The sequence below is a fragment of the Oryctolagus cuniculus genome, chromosome 4 (assembly GCF_051225735.1).
Source record: "Oryctolagus cuniculus isolate XC-2025 breed Fujian yellow rabbit chromosome 4, ASM5122573v1, whole genome shotgun sequence".
Classification (NCBI taxonomy): Eukaryota; Metazoa; Chordata; class Mammalia; order Lagomorpha; family Leporidae; genus Oryctolagus; species Oryctolagus cuniculus.
In genome coordinates this window covers 162,832,494-162,853,852 of record NC_142870.1, presented here as the reverse complement: position 1 = coordinate 162,853,852, position 21,359 = coordinate 162,832,494, and the positions used below count along the sequence as shown (strand labels likewise).

At 42.0% G+C, this 21,359-nt stretch overlaps 1 protein-coding gene and 1 pseudogene across 4 annotated transcripts in view; one reads left to right on the top strand and one right to left on the bottom strand.

Moving 5' to 3' along the window:
• LRRC3B (leucine rich repeat containing 3B) overlaps positions 1-21,359 on the bottom strand; it is a 107,851-nt gene that overhangs the window by 76,787 nt on the left and 9,705 nt on the right. The window lies entirely within an intron of this gene.
• On the top strand, positions 11,674-12,364 carry LOC100352939 (signal peptidase complex catalytic subunit SEC11C pseudogene; annotated as a pseudogene). The gene has a single exon (XR_016232872.1). The product of XR_016232872.1 is annotated as a signal peptidase complex catalytic subunit SEC11C pseudogene (transcript).

The following is a 21,359-nucleotide window of genomic DNA, read 5'->3' as shown; positions in this document are numbered from 1 at the left end:
AGATGAATGTAGTCGACATGAAGGAAAAGGAAGACGCCAAAAAAGAAACAAATGTAGACAAAGCACAATATGCTAAAGACCTGAATTAGGGAAATTCACCTTCAAGTAGAATAGAAATCTGAGTGGGCATGTGGTGCACTGGTTGAGTCACCACTTGGAATGCTAGCATCATATATCAGAGTGGAGGGTTCAAGTACCATTTATTCTGCTTCTGATCCAGCTTCCTGCCAATGTACAACCTGGGAGGCAAAAATGGAGGGGCCGGCACTGTGGCATAGCAGATATAGCTGCCGCCTGCTGTGCCGGCATCCCATATGGGCACTGATTTGAGTCCTGGCTGCTCCACTTCTGATCCAGTTCTCTGTTATGGCTTGGGAAAGCAGTGGAAATGGCCCAAGTCCATGGGCCCCTGCACCCATGTTGGAGATCCAGAAGAAGCTCCTGGGTCCTGGCTTCGGATAGGTGCAGCTCCGGCTGTTGCGGCCAACTGGGGAGTGAACCAGTGGATGGAAGACCTCTCTCTCTGCCTCTCCTTTTCTCTGTGTAACTCTGATTTTCGAATAAACAAATAAATCTTAAAGAAATAAAATGAAATTGAAATGCATGACATTTGGACAAGGGATCAAGCATTACAAAATTAAAACTCAGAGTTTGAATTTATTTTTAATTTGGGGAATATGAAGACAAGAGTATTTTTAATTTAGGTATTATGAAGAAGACAGGATCTGAGGAAACCTGTTAAGTAGGCAAGTTCTCTTTTCTCTGCAACTCCTTGAAATGGTTTTCTTTAGGGGCCGGCGCTGTGGCGCAGAGGGTTAAAGCTCTGCCCTGAAGCGCTGGCATCCCATACGGGTGCCAGTTCTAGTCCCAGCTGCTCTACTTCCAATCTGGCTCCCTGCTGTGGCCTGGGAAAGCAGTAGAAGATGGCCCAAGTCCTTGGGCCCCTGTACCCATCTGGGAGACCCGGAAGAAGCTCCTGGCTCTTGGCTTTGGAACAGCCCAGCTCCAGCCGTTGCAGCCATCTGGGGAGTGAACCAGCAGATGGAAGACCTCTCTCTGTCTCTACCTCTCTCTGTAACTCTTTCAAATACATAAAATAAATCTTTAAAAAAAAAAGTGAAGTAGCTAGGACTCAACCAGTCACATAAAACGTGATGGAGACACCCACCCCAAGCCAAAAAAAAAAAAAAAAAAGAAGAAGAAGAAAAGAAAAGAAAAGAAATGGTTTTCTTTATTGCATATTGTGATCTCAAATTTCCCAAATAAACAGTACAGAGGAGAAATCGGAGGGCCAAAGAACTCGTCTTTGAAAGCTAGAACTCAGGATGGGGAGTAAGGTGCAGCTTGGGATGCCCGCCTCCCACAGGGAGTGCCAATTAGAGTTAGAGCTTCACCTTTCTGATATAGGTTCTTCAAATATAAGAAAAGAAATAAAGAAATAAGAAATAAGAAAGAAAGAAAGAAAGAAAGAAAGAAAGAAAGAAAGAAAGAAAGAAAGAAACAAGGAATCACTTGCACAATATGATAAGAAAATTCTGTCTGGTGGTTTGCCCTTTTGTGACAGATTGGCCTTGAGTCAGATGGTATGATGTGAAACCCTTAGATCTTTCTAGGAACTTAAGTTATTCTTATATGAGTAGTTCCAATTCTTTTCTTGAAAACATAAGTAGCTTCTATTATAAACACTTTTACGAAAAAATGTGTCTTAATCCTCTGAATTGGCTGTATTTCAGGGCCAGCCTTACTCAATTTGTGATTTTTCTTCTGTGCTACTTAATCTAGCTTTCTCCTTTAAGTAAAGCCCACTATAGGAAACCTCTCAGCTCTGTGTAAGATCAAAATACCCCATTCTTAATTATGGGTCACCTTATGGGAGAAATGTAAGTGTTGAGGGTGTAAAACAGCCAGCATATTTATTGTCTTTATTACACATAATTTGATGATTTCTAAGGCACATTCTATATTACAAATTTGGTGTTGCAATTGTCCGTTCTTCATGCCATTCCAATAAAACAAAATGCTATAGCTAAAATATCATGAATCAAGCGTCAAAATTCTTGTGCTATACACATTTTTTCCCAGTAGACAGTAGGATTTATGAGTGTTCTCGGGAGTTTAATAAACAGGCCCTGCTTCCTCGGAAGTGTGGGCAGGATTCCGGCTCTCCAGGGCAGGGAAAGGAGAAGATAGACTGAAAGCAAGGCCTGAGATTCCCAGAAAAGGGGGTGCATCCATTCTTAAAGCCCAGGGTGTGGTGACTTTTCCCAGGTTCAAGATTCAGCTTTATTTTCTTAAACTGGAGGTTTTAATCTCTACTAAAACAAAGCAAAAAGAATATCCTTTCATTTCTTGTTAAAAAGGAGAGAGTCTGGGCTGGGCGGGGTGGGGAGGCACAGGACACCGTTCTGTGCTGTATCTACAAGGGGGCAGGAAAGGAAGACTTTCTACCGTTTGAAATCAGCACTGATCATTGCCTGATTCAGTCACTACCAGGACGATTTTCACACTTCTAAAAAAAAACCACATCTTTCTAAACATCATGAATAATGGATTGAGATTTCTGAAATCCCCTTCCTTTCCCTCCACAATTTAAATCAATCTCTTTCAAAGTCAGCATACTACATCTTGATTGAAGCCTGAAAATTTTATAAATAGTAAAGGTTGAAAATTTTCTGTGTAGGTAAGTAGATTAAAAAAAAATACTCCTTGTGCCATACACAGGCAAGGCATACTCGTCACCAACACTGACTGTAAAAACAGTGCACTGTTATCCACAGGAACACGTGTCGCCATTGTGTTTACCTCCAAGCTGGATCCTCTCTGCATACTTTTTGGCCTCTCCTAAACTAGGTGTATCATGCCATTTTTGTTAAGTCAAATTTTACACAGGGAAGCTATCTGTAGCTTCAATTCTTAATGCACTCTCCCTCTGATGCTAGGCATTATTTAAATGTACACTCTGGGTACTACTCCATAGGATTCAAGTTTACCCCCTGTAAATGACTGAGTAGCAAGCTGCAAGCTGAGAGAGTGTCCCTTTTGCTTCAATTGCCTCCGAGTTTCATTTGAAAATCCTTATGGCCGGCGCTGCGGCTCACTAAGCTAATCCTCCGCCTAGCGGCGCCGGCACACCGGGTTCTAGTCCCGGTTGGGGCGCCGGATTCTGTCCTGGTTGCCCCTCTTCCAGGCCAGCTCTCTGCTGTGGCCAGGGAGTGCAGTGGAGGATGGCCCAGGTGCTTGGGCCCTGCACCCCATGGGAGACCAGGAGAAGTACCTGGCTCCTGCCTTCGGATCAGTGCGGTGCGCCGGCAGTGGCGGCCGTTGGAGGGTGAACCAACGGCAAAGGAAGACCTTTCTCTCTGTCTCTCTCTCTCACTGTCCACTCTGCCTGTCAAAAAAAAAAAAAATCCTTATAATAATCTGTATCAAGAATCAAGTCAAAAATAAAAATTTTGAAAAGAAAAGGGGAAGCAAGCATTTAGTATAGTGCTTGAGACACCTATATCCTCTATCAGAATGCCTGGGTTTGGGTCCTGGTTCTGGTTCCTGACTCAGCTTCCTGTCCACGCAGACCCTGGAAGCCAACTAAAATGGCTCAAGTAGTTGGGTTCCTGTCACCCATGTGAGAGATCTGGATGATTTTTCTGGCTCCTGCCATTGCTGGCAGCTGGGGAGTGAATGAATGATAGAAGTGTGTTCATTTGTTCAAATATATATGTATATATGATATAGAAAATACATACATATTTATTTAACTTATAATGTATTAAATAGTTAATACATTATTAAATATATATGTATGCATTTAAAAGAGTTAACATCATGTGCCAGAAATGCCATGTGTTTACAGTAGGCATAATGCTGTACGAACAGGAAGGTGGTAGCTAGATGGTGGCAATGAGAAGGCGCTCTTCATGGACAAAGTGGGGATATCTTAACAGTGTTATTTGCATATTTGATCATTTCCAAAGTGCTCTCAGAAACATTGCATCATCTGATCCTTGGAACAGCCCTGTGAGGCTGTTCAATTCAGTTTGGAGTTCCAGCTAACTTCCATCTAGTATTCATTGAACAACCAATCTGTTCCAGGTACTGGTGTACAGGGGTGAGAACAAGGTCAAGGTCTCTACTTCCATGGGGCTCCGGGTTAGGAAGAAAGAGATAATAAACACAAAACACAAATGAGTCATCATGAAAACTCAAGGCAGTGAGAGCTGCTTTGAAGAAAAACCATGAGGGTAATGCAGTAGAGATGGGCCGAAGTGTGAAAGCTACCCTGAGTTGTAACATCTGAGCTGAGAAGTGAGCAGCAGGCCACTGGGTGATCTTAGGGAGGGACATATCGAGTGGAAAGCAGGGTAAAGTTAGCAGCTTTAAAGCAGGAGCATGCTTGTTACAGTCAACAAACAGAAAGAAGGGCACCACGGCTGCAGCTGAGACAGGGAGTGGTAACAGATGACTTGGAGGGGAGTAAGAACTCCTTAGTTGAGTAAAAAGAACCTCAATGGTCAACACAGAGGAAAGGAGCGTTCATTTTTTGCTGAGTGCTTGAAAGGGGGGTTCATATTTGCTGAGTGTTTCCTATAGACCAGGCCTGAGCCAAGCCCATAGCAATAAATGGTGACACTGGGCTTCAAACCAGAATCTCTGATTCCGAATCCTATACATCTACAGTACATGCTGCTGCCGTGCAGTTTTGGTTCACCTAGGTAGAATGTGGAAATAGAAGGCACTCTGATACTCCAAATCCTACTAAGGATCCTGTTTACCTGCTGGCCTAACTCCAGTGTGATTTTTCCATGAAAAGCATATTCTTTGCATGAATTTTAAAAGGCAGAAGTTCCCTAACTGTAAGGGAGAATTGCCTTTGCTTCCCATCCTTAGTGCCCCCCAGACTGGAGAATCAGCACACTAGTTCTATGCTCGAGTAAATTCAAGTACTGCAGAGAGATTATAATTATCAGAGGATGCTTAAAAGGTGACTGAGAAAGAAAAGAGAAAATGCCTCCAGCAAACAAATCCAAATGGAACTTGACCCATGTCGCAAGGAGACTGAAATACAAGTTCTTCCCACTACCTTCTTTTAAACAAGTTTGAATCATCACTCTCTCTTTCTCTCACTGCTTTTACATGAACTCAAATTGCTTTAGAAACCTGTCATATTGAATTAGCAAAAGAAGATAGTAATTCAGAGGGGTGCCAATGTGGCATTATTGAAAATTGCTGCTTGGAAGGCTTCCTGTGGTATTATTCGGGGACTCTAAGTCACTTTCATCACCATGTGTCATGACAAGCAAATGATGGGATTTCTGTGTTTTGGGATTAAACTTCTTTAAAAGTCAGTCGTGAAGACAAGATGGCCCACACTGTGAACGGCAAGGACACAGAGAACACCTGCATTATCTACAAGAGGAGGAAACAAGAGACACCCTTGGGTGGCTGCCACTCTGTGGGCACGTGCCATGACCTCAACTGGAAACACAGACTCTGGGCTAGCTCAGTAGTCCCATCAGGTTTCAGGATCTCGATATTAGGATGAACTCAAAGGCTTGGGAACTAGGAATCAGTAGCAGAGACATGGAAAATAAAATATCCTCCCTCCTAATTTTAATGTCTGGTTATTTCTGCAAAAAAAAAATTGCTCATGGCCATTCTTGATAGTGTTTTTCTGATAATTTTCTTTTCTTTTCAAACTTAGAAATATTTGACATCACCACATTCATCTAATAACTTATTTGGCTGTTTTCTATCCCTTGCATTGCAGCAAGCAGACTCCACAAGAAGTAGGATCTTAATTTAGTGGCCATGAGAACCCAGAGACAGTGTAGGGAACATGGGAGTTACTCAATAAATGTTTATGAGGCCGATGCTGTAGAGCAGTGGGTTAACGCACTGGCCTGAAGTGCCAGCATCCCATATGGATGCCAGTTCCAGACCTGGCTGCTCCACTTTCGATCGAGCTCTCTGCTATGGCCTGGGAAAGCAGTAGAAGATGGCCCAAGTCTTGGGCCCTTGAACCCACGTGGGAGACCTGGAAGAAGCTCCTGGATCCTGGCTTCGGATCGGCACAGCTCCAGCCATTGTGACCAGTCGGGGAGTGAACCATCGGATGGAAGACCTTTCTCTCTCTCTCTTTCTCTCTCTCTCTCTCTCTCTCTCTCTCTCTCTCTCTCTCTCCCTCTCCTCTCTCTGTGTAACTCTGACTTTCAAATAAATAAATAAATCTTTAAATAAATACATAAATATATGCAAGAAATATTGAAGACACAGAAATCATATATACCATGGCAGGTGCAGTAATCTTGTTAGGTAAACTGTTACTATGAAGTCTATGAAGGTCAGAACCAAGAAGTGACTTTGAACCATCCCCAGTTCTGCTGCCCAAGGGCTGACTGTATATCTGGGGTCCTCAATGGACAGACTTTCCTGTGGAATATAGTTCTAAAGCCATTGAAGGTCTCTGGACAAAGTAGATGCCCCTTAGTAGGCTCAATTAAAATATTTAATCTCCTCCACACCTACTCATTGATCTATGCAACAAAAATTTTAGATTTATCTCTGAGACTTCTCTAACTCAAAAATCTAATATCTTTGGCAACTTTTAATTTTAACAAAATGTAAGTCTAAATCTACAGAAAGTTTGCAAGAATTGCAAAATGAACACTCTGGATTGATTAACTATAAATGTTCTATCACAGTTGCTTTCCCTCTCCATTTATTTAAGGTGACTTAAAGTTCATGGAAATGGAATTAAAAGATAGGTTTATTTTGGTGTAAAATGCTTTGAAATCCATGCATGACTTTTTTCATCATATATGTATGTCTGTGTGCATACGTGTGGATGTATGTGTTCATATAGGTATGTTATCTGTGTATGTATATGTATATATGGTGGGCACTATATATATATGTATATATATACTATATATATGTATATATATACACTCATATATAAGAGTACACATATATAAACATGCATATACTCATATATGTATATAAATATATTTTCTGAACTATTTGGGTGTTAGTTGTAGACACTAAATATTCAGTAAGAATCTCCCAAGACAAGGAATATTATCCTATACTGCAACTATCACACTTAGGAAATCTAAAATTGATAACTGTGCTATTTTCTAATAAGCAGTTGGTTTTCAAATTTCTTTAAGTATTCCAAAATATCCTTTATTACTTTCTTTTTTAATCCAAAATCCATTAAGGATCACATATTGTATTTGTTAGTCATATCTCATTATTCTTACTTAAATTCAGATAGTTCCCCATCCATAGCTTTCCTCTCTCTCTCTTTCTTTCTTTCTTTCTTTCTTTCTTTCTTTCTTTCTTTCTTTCTTTCTTTCTTCCTTCCTTCCTTCCTTCCTTCCTTCCTTCCTTCCTTCCTTATTTATTTATTTATTTATTTATTGGTTTCTTATGATACTGACATTTTTGTATAGTCCAGGGCCAATTGTTTTGCATAATTTCCCTTAATTTTATTTTACTTGATTGCTCCCCCTAATTATTTCCAGATTAAAGTCTAACATCCTAAATACCAAATATAACCACTATAATACAGATGTTAACCAACTCATGCTCCCAAAAGGAATTTTTAGACTGAATTACCAAAGTAATGCAGAATAAAATCACTTCTGACTTGAGTCAGGAGTCTCCTCTTCTGAATTTGTTAAAAAAAAAAAAAAAAAAAAAAAAAGCTTTACCAAAATGATAAACCCCAAGTGTTAATCACTCATCTACTAGCTTCAAGACTTGCTACATCCAAAGTTCTACCTCTGCACTTACATAGTCTTTCTTCTTTAAGTCAGTTTACTTACTAAAAGTATGTCATATCCCAAGAAATACTCTGTACAAATAGATTTCCTATGCTATTTTTATAATGTCTATCCAAGTTTATATACATAATGAAAGAAAAATACACATTTGGATTTATCTCCAATACCACACTGATGTACTTCGGAAACAGTGAGGAGAGTGAGATAAAATTTCTTTGTGTGGGTGCATATGTATGCATATGTGCACGTCTGTGAGTGTGTGTCTGTGTAGACTTAGCTGTCAAGAAAGGGCTTCTCTAGAACGAGGGAAACGAGAAGGTACCAAGGGTGCCAGGCCAAACGGGGGACAACATCCAAACAAATGACAAGACCTGCTGCTATATATGGTCCCCTGACATCAGATGGATGGCTTCCTCATGCATTTCCAAATCATTCAACTGACGAGATTGAAAAGGGGCTCAGAAAAATGCCACTCAAGCATCTCTGACAGTGATGGAATTCTTGTGCACTCCAGAAAACCACTGTGGCTTGTACAAAAACAAGTATGAGGGAAGGAGCGTCTGGCCTAGAAGCTAAGATGCTATTTGGAACACCAGCATCCATGTTGTCGGAGTGCCTGTGTTCCAGCTTCTAATTCTAGCTGCTTATTGTCCTGGCAAGCAGCAAGTCAAGTGGTGACTCAAGTAGCTGGGTCCCTGCCACCCACATGGGAGACCTGGATTGAGGTACAGGATCCTGGCTTCCACCTGGCCCATACCCAACTGCTTTGGGCATTTGGAGAGTAAACCAGAAGATGGAAGTTCTGGCTCTCTAATTCATATTTCTCTCTCTCTCTCTCTCTCTCTCTCTCTCTCTCTCTCTCTCTCTTTATCTCTATCTCTTTCTCTCCTTCCCTCCCTCTTCACTCCTCACCCCTAATGTGCTTATGTTGTGTGCCTGTCTGTCTCTGTCTGTGTCAAATAAATAAATAAATAAATAGTTTTTAAGTCTGTATTGCATCACAGGATTCCTGACATTGTACACCCTCTGTATTTCCCAGGCAAGGACACTGCAGCCCAGAGACCATTGGTGATATGTCCAAGATCACACAGCTGCTGGGTGAAAAGCTAGGAGGTGCTTCCATTATTCCAGAAATCCAGTCCAGCCTGTTGCACAACTCATGCCAAGGCTTGGGCTGATGAGCCCACTTATACATAAAACCATTTATATAGAAACCCCATACACATAGAGAGACACACATATAATATATACATGCACAAGTGTATGCTATATATGTGCATATCTGTATATGGGTATTTGTACACATAACAACAAAGTATGTACAGTCATGCCATACACATATACATGCACATTTATGGTATACATACATATACATGCATGCATGCATACAGGTTATGTGTAAGAGCACATAACCATCCTGGTTATGAATTTCTCCCAAGCACTCGGATAATCACAATGTGTCCAGCCCTCAGGAGAGGGGACTGCTGCAGGCCTCACAGCTTGTCCTCCTTGCTGCTTACCAAGCATCCACCTTTCCTGCCTCCATACATTATGGGCCAGCCCACACTCCACTACTCCTAGTAACTCCTTGTTAATGTGTAATCACACTATAAAAAGTCCGTCACTGTTCTGGGACTGGACTTGCTCTCTCAGAGCTTGTGCAGCAGGAGGCCTGGCTGGCTCAGGAATAACTGAGGGATGCCCCCACGCCTGAACAGGCAGCTGGAAGGCAGCCAGTTCTCCGCTGACCAGCACATTCTTAGGGACTTGACTCTTCTCCATCCCTGTATCACATTGGTTACCAACTTTTGTGGTTTCTGTCTCCACAGCTTCTCTCCCATCCATTCTCTTGTCCATCCCTGGGACCTGCTTAGGTGCAGGCCCCCCAGCTGTCACCTTTCTGGTACTCCTGCTGCACTTCCTGCTGGGCCACTTCCACATGACACCAGAGACTCCCAAAGTCTGGTCCAACAACTCAAGAAAGTGCCTAGGACCCTTTCACAGATTCCTAAAGGAGAGACTATGTGCACAACTCTTGATTTGCCTTTTCTATTCATACTCACGCACAAATGTTCAGTGACATTTTCCAAAGCCTTCCTAATGTGAGATATCACGACAGAGTGAAAGCAGAAGCAGATACAAGAATCCAGCAGTCTTCTATTAAGCCAGACATAACAGAGATGTGCAGAAATGGACAACAATGCCATTCTTCTCATCAAGTTATTTTTGTCTTGGAGAATACAATTTATTTTTCATAAGAATTTGTTTTTGTTATTCTAGAATAGCTTTATTATTTTAATAAGTTAGTATATATTTGATCAGTTTATTAGAATTTTTATTTGTTACCTTATTTGAAAGGCAGAGAAAGACAGACAGATAGACAGAGCTCCTATCCTCTGGTTCACTCCTCAAATGCCCTATCAGCTAGGGGCTGGACCAGGCTGAACCCAGGCATCAAGAAGTCAATCCAGGTCCCCCACATGGGTAGCAGGGACCCCGTTTCTTGATCCATAACCTGCTGCCTCCTGGGGAGCACATTAGGATAAAGCTGGAATTTGGAGTGAAGCTAGAACTCAAAGCTAGGCACTTTAACCCCTATGCCAAACATGTACCTCTATCAGTTTTAATTTCTAATATGGCTAATATTGATAAATATGACCCACATGAACAAAACTTCTCTGGATTCCTCTCTACTGATTGAGCACCCAAAAGGTTTCTGAAGCCAAAAAGCTTTCCAAGTTTGATGAATATGGAATGAAAGCTAATTTCATCAAGATACTCCTCCATTTAATCCACTGATGTCGAGAGGTCAAGTCCAGCCTGTTTATCAGGGCACCCATCCCCATCCACTGTTGAGCTGCCTCTTTCTGGGCTAACCCCCTGCCTTCCTTCCTGACGCCTCACTTGATTTGCCCTAGGCTGCTCCTAGCCATGCCATCACGGGTTTCCTAAGTCCACTGCAGTGGTACTGCACTGTGTTCACTCAGCAGTGAGACCTCGTTTCCCTTCCCTTGGGGCTCTGATGGTGAGAAGGCTGTCCTGCTGCAGGACGCAACGCTGCTCACCTGCTGGCCTGTCTCAGTGGTGCGGGCAGAGGGGCTCACAGGCCTCCAGCTCTCCAAGGTCTTCACGCTCAGGTTCTGAGTCTGCATGTGCAGCTCCTCTCCAGACCACCTGAGTGGTTGGTGCACACAGCGTCCTTTACTCCCACGTCAGTCCTGAAGTCTTCCCCTCAGCCCTGCTGGCTAATAGCTTCAGGCCCTCCAGCGACAGCAGAGACAAAACCTTCCCTGGACACCTTCAGGTAACCTGTAGTACTCACTCAGCGATTTCTCTGCCCCCTCACCTGTGCCCTGCCAGACCTTTGCATCTTCACATCTTCCAAGACTGTGAAACTCTGATTTGGCAACAAATCCATTATTCCATGTCACTCACCGTTGTTTTGCTCCCCTGTTCACACCTTAATTCATAGAAGTCGCCTGTGTTTTTCCCCGGCTCCCTTCATCTGGCGGAACACCACTTTTATCTTTCCTGAATCAACTCAGGGTCCCTGATGCCGTTCTTAGTCATCTCACTAACTCACAGCCCAACTGGCTATGCCTTTCGTCTTCTTCATGTTCTCGCCGCACCCAGCGTGGCCACGTGCACTCTGCCCGCCGTGCTTTATGAACTCAGTTTTCCACAGGCCTGTCTCTCCCTTCTATGTCTGCAAGCTCTCTGAGATCAGAGACAGGATCTTACTACCTGTATCTTTGTTTTCTCAGCCCCATATTTGTTAAAAGATCTGAAGAGAGAGGAGAATAAGTATAACTCTACAGATTTCTCAATGCCAGGCATGGAAAAGAAGATGAATGAGAAAGTGTGGGGGTCGGAGACTCCCGGAGCCAGCGTCCGGCCTGGACATCTTCGGGGACCTGAGAAAGGTGAACAAGCGCCAGCTCTATTACCAGGTTTTAAACTTGGCCATGATCGTGTCTTCCGCACTCATAACCTGGAAAGGCTTGATCGTCCTCACCGGCAGCGAGAGCCCCATCGTGGTGGTGGTGCTGAGTGGCAGCACGGAGCCAGCCTTTCACAGGGGAGACCTCCTGTTCCTCACAAAAGACCTGATCAGAGCCGGGGAAATCGCTGTTTTTAAAGTGGAAGGACGAGACATTCCAATAGTTCACAGAGTAATCAAAGTTCACGAAAAAGATAATGGAGACATCAAATTTCTGACTAAAGGAGATAATAATGAAGTTGACGACAGAGGATTGCACAAAGAAAGCCAGAACTGACTCGAGAAGAAGGATGTGGTGGGAAGAGCAAGAGGGTTTTTGCCGTATGTTGGCTTGGTCACCATAATAATGAATGACTATCCAAAGTTCAAGTGCGCCCTTCTGGCTGTGATGGGTGCATGTGTGTTACTAAAACGTGAATCCTAAAATGAGACATGGTTCCTGGGACCAGACTGAGATGAAGTGTGTTGAAAAAGAGAAAAACTAATATATTTGAAATGTCCCTGTATAAAAGGAAACAGTGTGGAGACGTTTTTGTCTTGTCCAAATAAATGATTCATCAGTAAAAAAAAAAAAAAAAAAGTGTGGGGAAGTGTGGGGTGAAAGAATTCCATATTTCTAAACTGGACGTTTGCATACAGCAGTGGTTTACTGGATTTAAAACTGCATTTGCAATTATTAGATATAAAATTACTTAAGGAGTTTGTTAAAAATGAAGATGCCTAGTACAATACTTTCAGGTATTTTGATTTAGTGGGGGGTGAGGTAGGCCTAGAACCTCTTCAATTTAAAGAATGCCAGATATTCTCATGAAAAAGGTCCTCAAAACACACCTTGAGAGCCACTGGCAAAAAGAATATAGTTGCAGGATGGGTCCTTATGGTAACAGTTCTTAAATCAGGTTCTTCCAAATCCCTTCCTGGAGATGGTGAGGGACAAGGGAGATGCTATGAAATGCAGATTCCTGGGCCCTAACCCTTCAGAATCAGAAGGTTCTGTGGTTTAACTGCTTAGTCATCAATACCTGGGACAGGGGCAGTAATCCCATGTCTTCAGCCACCACACCCTGCCCCCCAACCTCCTGTCTTTGAAGCAGAGCCTATGCGGTGGCCTTGGATGTTCAGAGCACTCCTAAGCAAAGGCCCTTGGCAAGAGGAGTGGTGGGGCCACATAAAAGGTTTCTAAAAAGAAAATGGGTAGCTTTTGGAAAGACACTGGATTAAAAAGGCTAAAGCAAGTGATTCATGCAAAGTACATGTCCACATCAGGCCTATGGACCCCTCTCCATTATTTCCCCATATAAACTGTCCAATACGTTAGTCATTAGCCTCAATGTAGCTACTAAGCACTTCAACTATGCCCAGTGCACTAAGAAACTAAATAATTCATTTTATTTTATTATGATTAATTTAAATGTAAAATTAATCATCTAGTGTTAGAAAACATGAGTATGTTTGAACAACTTAGATATATGAACTTGTTTTTCAACTGTAAATTTTAAGAAATATGAACACAGATAAAATAATTCTGATGAAAATTCAGTGTCCAAAGATCAACCTACTGTAAGTACAAAATATACACAAGACCTCAATGACTTGGTATGAGTAAAATTCAATCTCGTTTCTTATGTTCAATGAAAATTTTGAATATATTGAGATAAGTATATTATTAAAATGAATTGTATGTTTTTACATCTTTAATGTGGCTGGTAGGAAATTTTAAAATGGCAGAAGTGGCTAGCATTGTCTTTCTATTTAACAGAGAAGTTCTATTCAAGACTTTATTCATAGAGGAGCCAGCACTATGGCACAGCTGGTTAAGTTACTGTCTGCAGTGCTGGCATCCTGCATAGGCACCAGTTTGAGTCACAACTATTCCACTTTCAGTGGGAGACCTGGAGGAAGCTCTAGCTGTTGTGGTTATTTGGAGTGTGAACCAGTAGACGTAAGATCTCCCTCTCTGTCACTATTTTCTCTCTCTGTAACCCTGCTTTTCAAATAAATAAATAAATCTTTTAAAAAATATTTCATAAATTGTGAATAATGAATGTGGTGACTAAGTATTTTGAAACTATCTTGGAACATCCTTTATAGAAAGGAATGAGCATCCCTTTATAAGGTAGTCACCCCAGGCACTATCAATTGATTCCAAGGCTGATACGATTCTGGAAATTCAGTCCTACCTGGATCTCATATTGCTATGGAGGAGACCTCAGGGCTGATGAGCCCCTTCTGAGACAAAGCCTAAGAACTTTCAAGTACCTATCTGGTGCTCCCATATCTTGCCCTCCTCTACATTCAGCAGCCTAACTTCAAATGACTTGGACTTATTTAAAAACACCTGATCCACCCCCTCCAAACAGTTTAAGAATAAGCATTAATGAGAATATTCAAAACTTTATCCCATTGGTTCTCAAAGAAGACCTAATGCTTCTGGAAATGAAGACAACAGTATCTCTCTCCAAAGGGGCCATTTTTAAGACCAACTCCCATCTTTAGGTTGAATTCTGGCATGTTCATCAATGTGACTAACAATCAGAAAATAGCATTCTTTTATAATCCTATATATAGGTCTGTCATCAATCTGAGAATGATTTTTATTGTTGTTTTCCATGTCACTGGTGTTGATTCACACCTTTAAACTTGGTTTTTAACATGTAGTCCATAGCTACCCTTCAATAAGGCCATGCTAGAATACAGAGATTCTTAACTCTGCAGGATTCCTTCTGATTTTTTCCCTACTGATCTTCAACTCCCATTTAGTATTTCATTCTATTTTAAAGGCAGGCAACAAACTTTATTACCATTCTCAGTCAGTGCCCGGACATCACCAATAATAAAAATCACAACTTTTTAAATGGAAATTGATAATTCAGTTGTTCCTGAAATATCACTTTGTGTATATCTTGTCTTTAACATTAGGAGAGTCTGATCTTAGACCTCATCACACACAGAAGTAAGTACTCTTCCTCTGCGAGTCATTCAGCCAGGACAAGTGAAAGATGCATCTTTCATCCTAGTGGCCGAATGCCTCTGACACTTTGCCATCATCCCTATCCACGTGTGTGTGATCTTAATCACTGCATGGAATCATTCATTTAAATTAGTCCTTATATTTTTGCAAAACTAGACAGTCCAAGTGAGAACTTTTAATTCTGGTAAATTGATATTACCTTTGGAAATATGACAGTCAGGTGGGCTAGACAGGGCAAATTCAATCAGAACTCATGGTTAAGCAAACCACTGAAGTGTATAACTCAAAGCAATTTATTATTGATGACCCCTTGGACAATGTTACTGGGCATGCATAATGTCGTGAGTTCTGTGAGAACCAGTTCTGTTGTTATGCCACTGTAAGCCTATGTATTTTATCAATTACATTTGAAAATACTATTCTGAGAATGGTGCACAGAATTCATCAGACTACCAAAAGGATCCATAGAGGAGGACTACCACTTAAACCCCTGTTGTTGGCAACCCTTGACACATCCATAACCTGGGTGTCCATGTGTTATTACACAAACACCCGCTGTATGTCAGGTCCACAAATGGTACTGATCCCCGGTCATAGTAGTGCTCATATTTCCTACTCCACTCACATCTGAGTAGAAAGAAGATTTCACCTTTGCTTGCAGCACAAAGAAAGGGTAGAGAAAGAAACACAGCTTTTTAAAAGAGGCAATTGGTAAAGTTGAGCATCTATTATATTTATTATTGTTTTTGGCCCTTGCTTATTTTCTTTACTTTTTATTTGAAAGGCAGAGTTGTTGAGAGAGAGAGAGTGGGAAAGAGAGGTCTTCCATTCGTTGGTTCACTCCCCAGATGTCCTCAATGGCCAGAACTACACTGATTAAAAACCAGGAGCTTCTTTTGTGTCTCCCACATGGGGTCACAGGGGCCCAAGCACTTGGGCCATCTTCTACCATCTTCCCAAGTGCATTAGCAGGGAGCTGGACAGGAAGTGGAGAAGCTGAGACTAGAACCTGCAGCCATATGGGATGCTGGTTTTGCAGTCATCGGCTTTATCTGCTACACCACAACACCAGCCCTGGCTCTTGCCTATTTCCTGCTGAACTATGGCCTTTTTGCTAATTATTTGTTGAACTATGTTTACTGAAGCATTAAACTTTTGACTATAATGCAAATTAAAAATAAATTATCTCAGACCAGTGTTGTAGCTTAGTGAGAAAAGCCAACATCTACAGCACTGGCATCCCATATGGACATTCATTCAAGTCCCAGCTGTTCTACTTCTGATCCAGCTCCCTCCTAAATCACCTAGGAAAAGCAGTGGAAGACAGGCCAAGTGCTTGAGCTCCTGCACCCACATGGGAGACCCGGAAGAAGTTCCTGGTTCCTGGCTTTGGTCTGATCCAGCCACAGTTGTTGTAGCCATTTGGGGAGTGAACCAGCGGATGGAAAACCTCTCTGTCTCTCTCTCTCTGTAACTCTGCTTTTCAAATAAATAAGATAAATCTTAAAAAAGCAAACATAAATAATCTCAAAAAATAATAAAATATTAAGTTAAAAAACATTAAATAAAGAGACAACAGCACCATTTCACCACAGAAAGCCCTAGAAATTGATGGCGACTTTGGAATGTCAGAGGTTGAAAAGCAAACACCAGCTTCCTAGAAACTCAAAACATTATTGCTAACTTTTCTAGAAAAATGAGCTTTTTTTTCTAGAAAAATTGACTCTTCCCCCTTAATATGAGAGGTGAATTAGTCTTACCTCTTAATAGTGAAGCTTCCCTCAGTCAGTATGAGTATGATGTGCATATCTATTTAGAAACAGCACAGCAATCTCCGTGAAAAAGAAAGCTATGTGGGGCTGACACAGTAAGTCCAGGCAGGGCAGAAGAGCTCTGTGCATAGTGGAGGCCCATGTTTCTCAGCACTGTGGTCCCAACATCCAGAAACACCCCTGGCATGAAAACAACGCTGTCTCTTTTAGAACTTTTGTTCTTTTTTTTTTTTTAACACCCAAAAGGAGATTCAGCCCACAACTTAATATTGTCAATACATGCTCTTCATTGCACAACTGGCATGCCAACTGTTACCTAAGCACTTCAGACTCCTCAAATCCCACACCCACACGTTCTAAACTCATCTGCATTCAGATATGAATAACGATGAAGAGCATCTCGAGGGAGTAGCTTCTCCATTCTCAAATGCCACAGAGCAAACTCCTGGTAGTGCCTGAGAGATTTCTTAGAACAAGAAGAATCCCAGATTCACCCCTGTGTCAGAAGAATCCCATCCTTCTATGGCAACCTGTATATGGGGATTGCAAGTTAAAAGGGATCTCAGAAGTCCCTTGCACTGTTAAGGTTCTAGGGTTCTTTCATAAAGGAAAGACTTTCTTTTTTATTTTTATAAATTCAAGTTAATTAGATTTTTGCAGGTCAGCGGTCCAATGCAGCATCTCTTTATTGAGAACAGTTCTAAGAGACCTTGACGAAATTGCAAATGCTTAGAAACTGTCACCAGCAGACATGCCAGGTAAATAGGAAAGCACTGTGACTATTTATTTTACTGCCATTATGTCTCTGTCGGGTGAGCTAGTAAAAACAGTAAAGGCTGTTAACATCGGGAAGTATATGTATATTTGTGTGGATATAACCATATACACAAGTATGTGTGTATATCCCTAAAATAATTCATTTTCCTTCATCTCAAACCACAATTTCTTGATTGCAGGAAATCCTCTATATTTGAATGAGTTGCTTTCCAGATGTTTGCTTATAAACTGGATAATTTCACTCCACTAATATATGTCCATTCATTTACTCAACAGATAGTTACTGAATGCCTACTATGTGCAGGCCTTAAAAAAAAAAAAAAGCACATCTCCTCTCTCCCTTCCTCTGTACAAGATATTTTACACAGTAGCTAGGTGCCCAAAGCTAACCTATAGTAAATTCTAGTTTCAGTCAGATTAGGCTGCCATACCAAGGTGCACCTATTTCTCATATCTGGAAAAGATACCATGACAGCAGGGTAGATCTCTGGTGCAGGCTCCCTCCTTGAGTTGCTGGTGGCTGTCTTCCCACTGTGTCCTCACACAGATCTGCCTTGGTGTGTGTGGGTGCAGAGAGGGAGGGAGGAAGCTTTCTGTTGTCTTTTCTTATAGGGGCAAAGATCCTGTCATGATGACCCCACCATCGAGACCTTGTCTAAACCTAATTACCTCCCAAAGACCCCGTATCCAAACACCATCACCATTCAGAGTATAGACATGACACCTCTTGACACTAAATATGCTATCTCACTTACATTGTTAACTCAATAGAATGATAAGTTTCAAATGCATCTCACAAGGGCCTTGGCCCCTGCTGTTATGAGGACAGGGCCCCAGGCAGCAGCAGTGGGAGGGGACAGAGTGGCACCAGAGGACACAGGAGCTCAGGGCTTAGCAGTTGAATCAGACTGTGGCTCAGGTCAGCTCCTGAAGCAGTGGTGGTAAGACCTCTGCAGAGGAGCTGAAATCCATGCTGGATGTGCTTTTGCAAGTCAAGTGTCCTTACTTTAGGGCCCTCCTATATCTTTGAAGCTTCTTATGATGGAATCCAATCAGGCCGTACAAGCACAACCAAGAAAGATAACACAAATCAGACAACATCAAGATTCAAATTGTTTTAAGAAGGCTGAAGTTTTTGCAAAGCTGCAATTACAGAGCTCTTTTAACCAGGCCTGATGAAGCAGGCTGGGGCATGGACCTCTCCCTGCACCGAAAGCCACGATTCACGGAGCCTGGCCCTGCAACTAAAAATAATTTGACCCTTTGAGGGTTTGATCATTTCCTTAAAAACCTGACCAAAGTCAGTCTGGAATGGAATGGGATCAAAAGATGGGAAATTACTCACATGCAAGTGCAGACTTTGGCCTGAGCCTGACAAACATCTAGTGCAGCTGTTTGCTTTCAGGAATCCTTCCCACCGCACACCCCATCTCAAGGAAACACCACACACCATGTAGAGGTGAAGTGTACCCTTTCCCTGTCATCCCGAATCCATGCTGAATCTATCAGTATCTATTAGCTGGGTCTCTGACATACTGACTTCCAAAATGGAATGTCGAGCTGTTTTTAACAGAATGAAGGGAAAAAAATACACCTACATTTTCTTCCCCCATCTACTGTTAAAATTAGCAAGTCAGGTGAGGATATTCCTGTAATTCCGGGTGACTTAAAAACCATGCTTGGGCTGTACTGAGTGTATGGCTCTTTCACAGCTGCTAGAGCTTAGGGATCATTCTCTCACTTCTCTGGTCCTTTGCAAGGACTTTCATTTCCATCATTCAAAAAGCTCCCAACAGAAAGGTATGTGAACAAGAGACACACTAGCTTTTTGGGCAGAAAATAGGCTGAGAGAACTTCAGGGAATCTCACTTGTGGTCCCTCAATGAATGCCAGAATCTTATTCAAACTCAGGAATTTCAACTGCAGGTCTTAGCATTTTAAAGAAGCTTGAGAACCTAGGGCTGCACTTTTCTGTGGGAGCCTGCAGATGTGTTTGGTTTTGCCTTTCATTTTATTTATTTTTTTAAATTTAATTAACTATCATTACACATAAGGAGCTTTCATATAAAAATCTGGATTGCTGACTTTTTTAGAAAAAATTTGAAACTCAGACCTGTACTGGTGTAGGCAACAGAAAAGTAGAACTTAAAAGAGATTGCAACCGACTTCCTAGAGAATTTTTCCACAAATCAAAGCTGACCCTCTTGCTCTATTTTCTCATGCTTAGATACACAAAACACTAGCTGGCCATTCATTCTGTAACTTTCTGTGCCTGTGTTCACATAGCTTCCCCACTCCTAGGATGCCCTTGTCTGTTTTGTCAGTTTGGTGGGGATAGGTGATCATCTTTCAGGAGTTGGATCAAATGTCCTGACTCCATGAAGTCAGTACTTATATCTCTGGAATAACTCTGCAGGTTCTGTTCAGGACTCTTAACCATTTTCTTGTGCTTGTTTCATTGTGCATATGCAATCCTGGGTGCTCAGTAAACACTTAGTAATGCTTTACATAATACTAATAACAATGACTGAAGTAGAAGTTATTATGTGTGTAATGGTTTGTGTGTGTCCCCCACAAGTTTATGTGTTAGAACTTCCATTCTTCAAGGCAGCATACTGGGAGGTGGAGGCTAATGAGAGCTACTTGGATCAATGGATTGATGCTTTCTTCTTCTTTTTCTTCTTCTTTTTTTTTTTTTTTTTTTGACAGGCAGAGTGGACAGTGAGAGAGACAGAGAGAAAGGTCTTTGTTTGCCGTTGGTTCACCCTCCAATGGCCGCCGTGGCAGGCGCACCGCACTGATCCGAAGGCAGGAGCCAGGTACTTATCCTGGTCTCCCATGGGGTGCAGGGCCCAAGTACTTGGGCCATCCTCCACTGCACTCCTGGGTCACAGCAGAGAGCTGGCCTGGAAGAGGGGCAACCAGGACAGAATCTGGTGCCCCGACCAGGACTTGAACCAGGTGTGCCGGTGCCACAAGGCAGAGGATTAGCCTAGTGAGCTGCGGCGCCGGCAGGATTGATGCCTTCTTCAGGAATGGGTTAGCTATCACAGGAATTCTGAGCTCTTTTCTTTTTGCATGTGTGAGCTTGTCCTTCTGCTTTCCACCTTGAGTTGAAGCAACACCAGGCCTCCACAAAAAGCTGAGAAGTCAATGCAATGCTCATGAATTTTTAGCCTGAAGAATCATGAGTCAAATATACATTTTCTTTATAAGGTACCCAGCTCTGGGATTCTGTTATAGCAACAGAAAATGAGTTAAGACAGAAAATTGGTACTGAGTAGAGTGTGGCTATAATGATACCTGCAAATGTGAAAGCAGCATTGGAGCTGGAAAATGGGTAAAGGCTGTGGGAATTTGGAGAAGCAGGCTAGGGGAAGTCAGAATGCTACAAACAGAGCAGTAAGAGTGATCATAGTGAGGGCTCAGAAAACAAGAAGATGAAGGAAAGTTAGGAACTTCCTGGAGGTTACTTTAGAAGCTATGATCAGAATGCTGATAAGGACTGAGAAAGTCCTTCAGACAAGGTTTCAGATGGAAATGAGGCACATCTTATTGGGAATTGGAGTAAAGGCTACCCTTGTCATACAGGTGCAAAGAAATTGGCTGCATTGTGTCCATGCCCTAGGGCTTTGTGGAAAGTGGAACTTAAGAGTGATGAACTAAGATTTGTGGTGGAAGAAATATCTGGACAGCAAAACATTCATTCTACTGCATGGCTACCTCTAACTGCCTACACTGAAATGAGAGAGTAAGGAGATGACCTAAAGGCAGCATTTATAATTAAAAGGGAAGCAGAGCATAGAAATCTAGAACATTCTCATCCTGGTCATGTAAATGGTGGTAAAACGGGCAAAAGTGCAGCCAGGCAACTAGAAACTAAAGAGATCAATACAAATAAAAGTGAATCAGGTGCTATTCATCCAGACAATGGGAGAATGGTCCCAAAGGTGCTTCAGAGACCTGTGAGGGTCCCCAATCCATTACAGGCCCAGTGGTAAAGATTTCATGGGACTTACCTGGCGTTTTTCCATGAGGCTGCTGCCTTCCTTCCA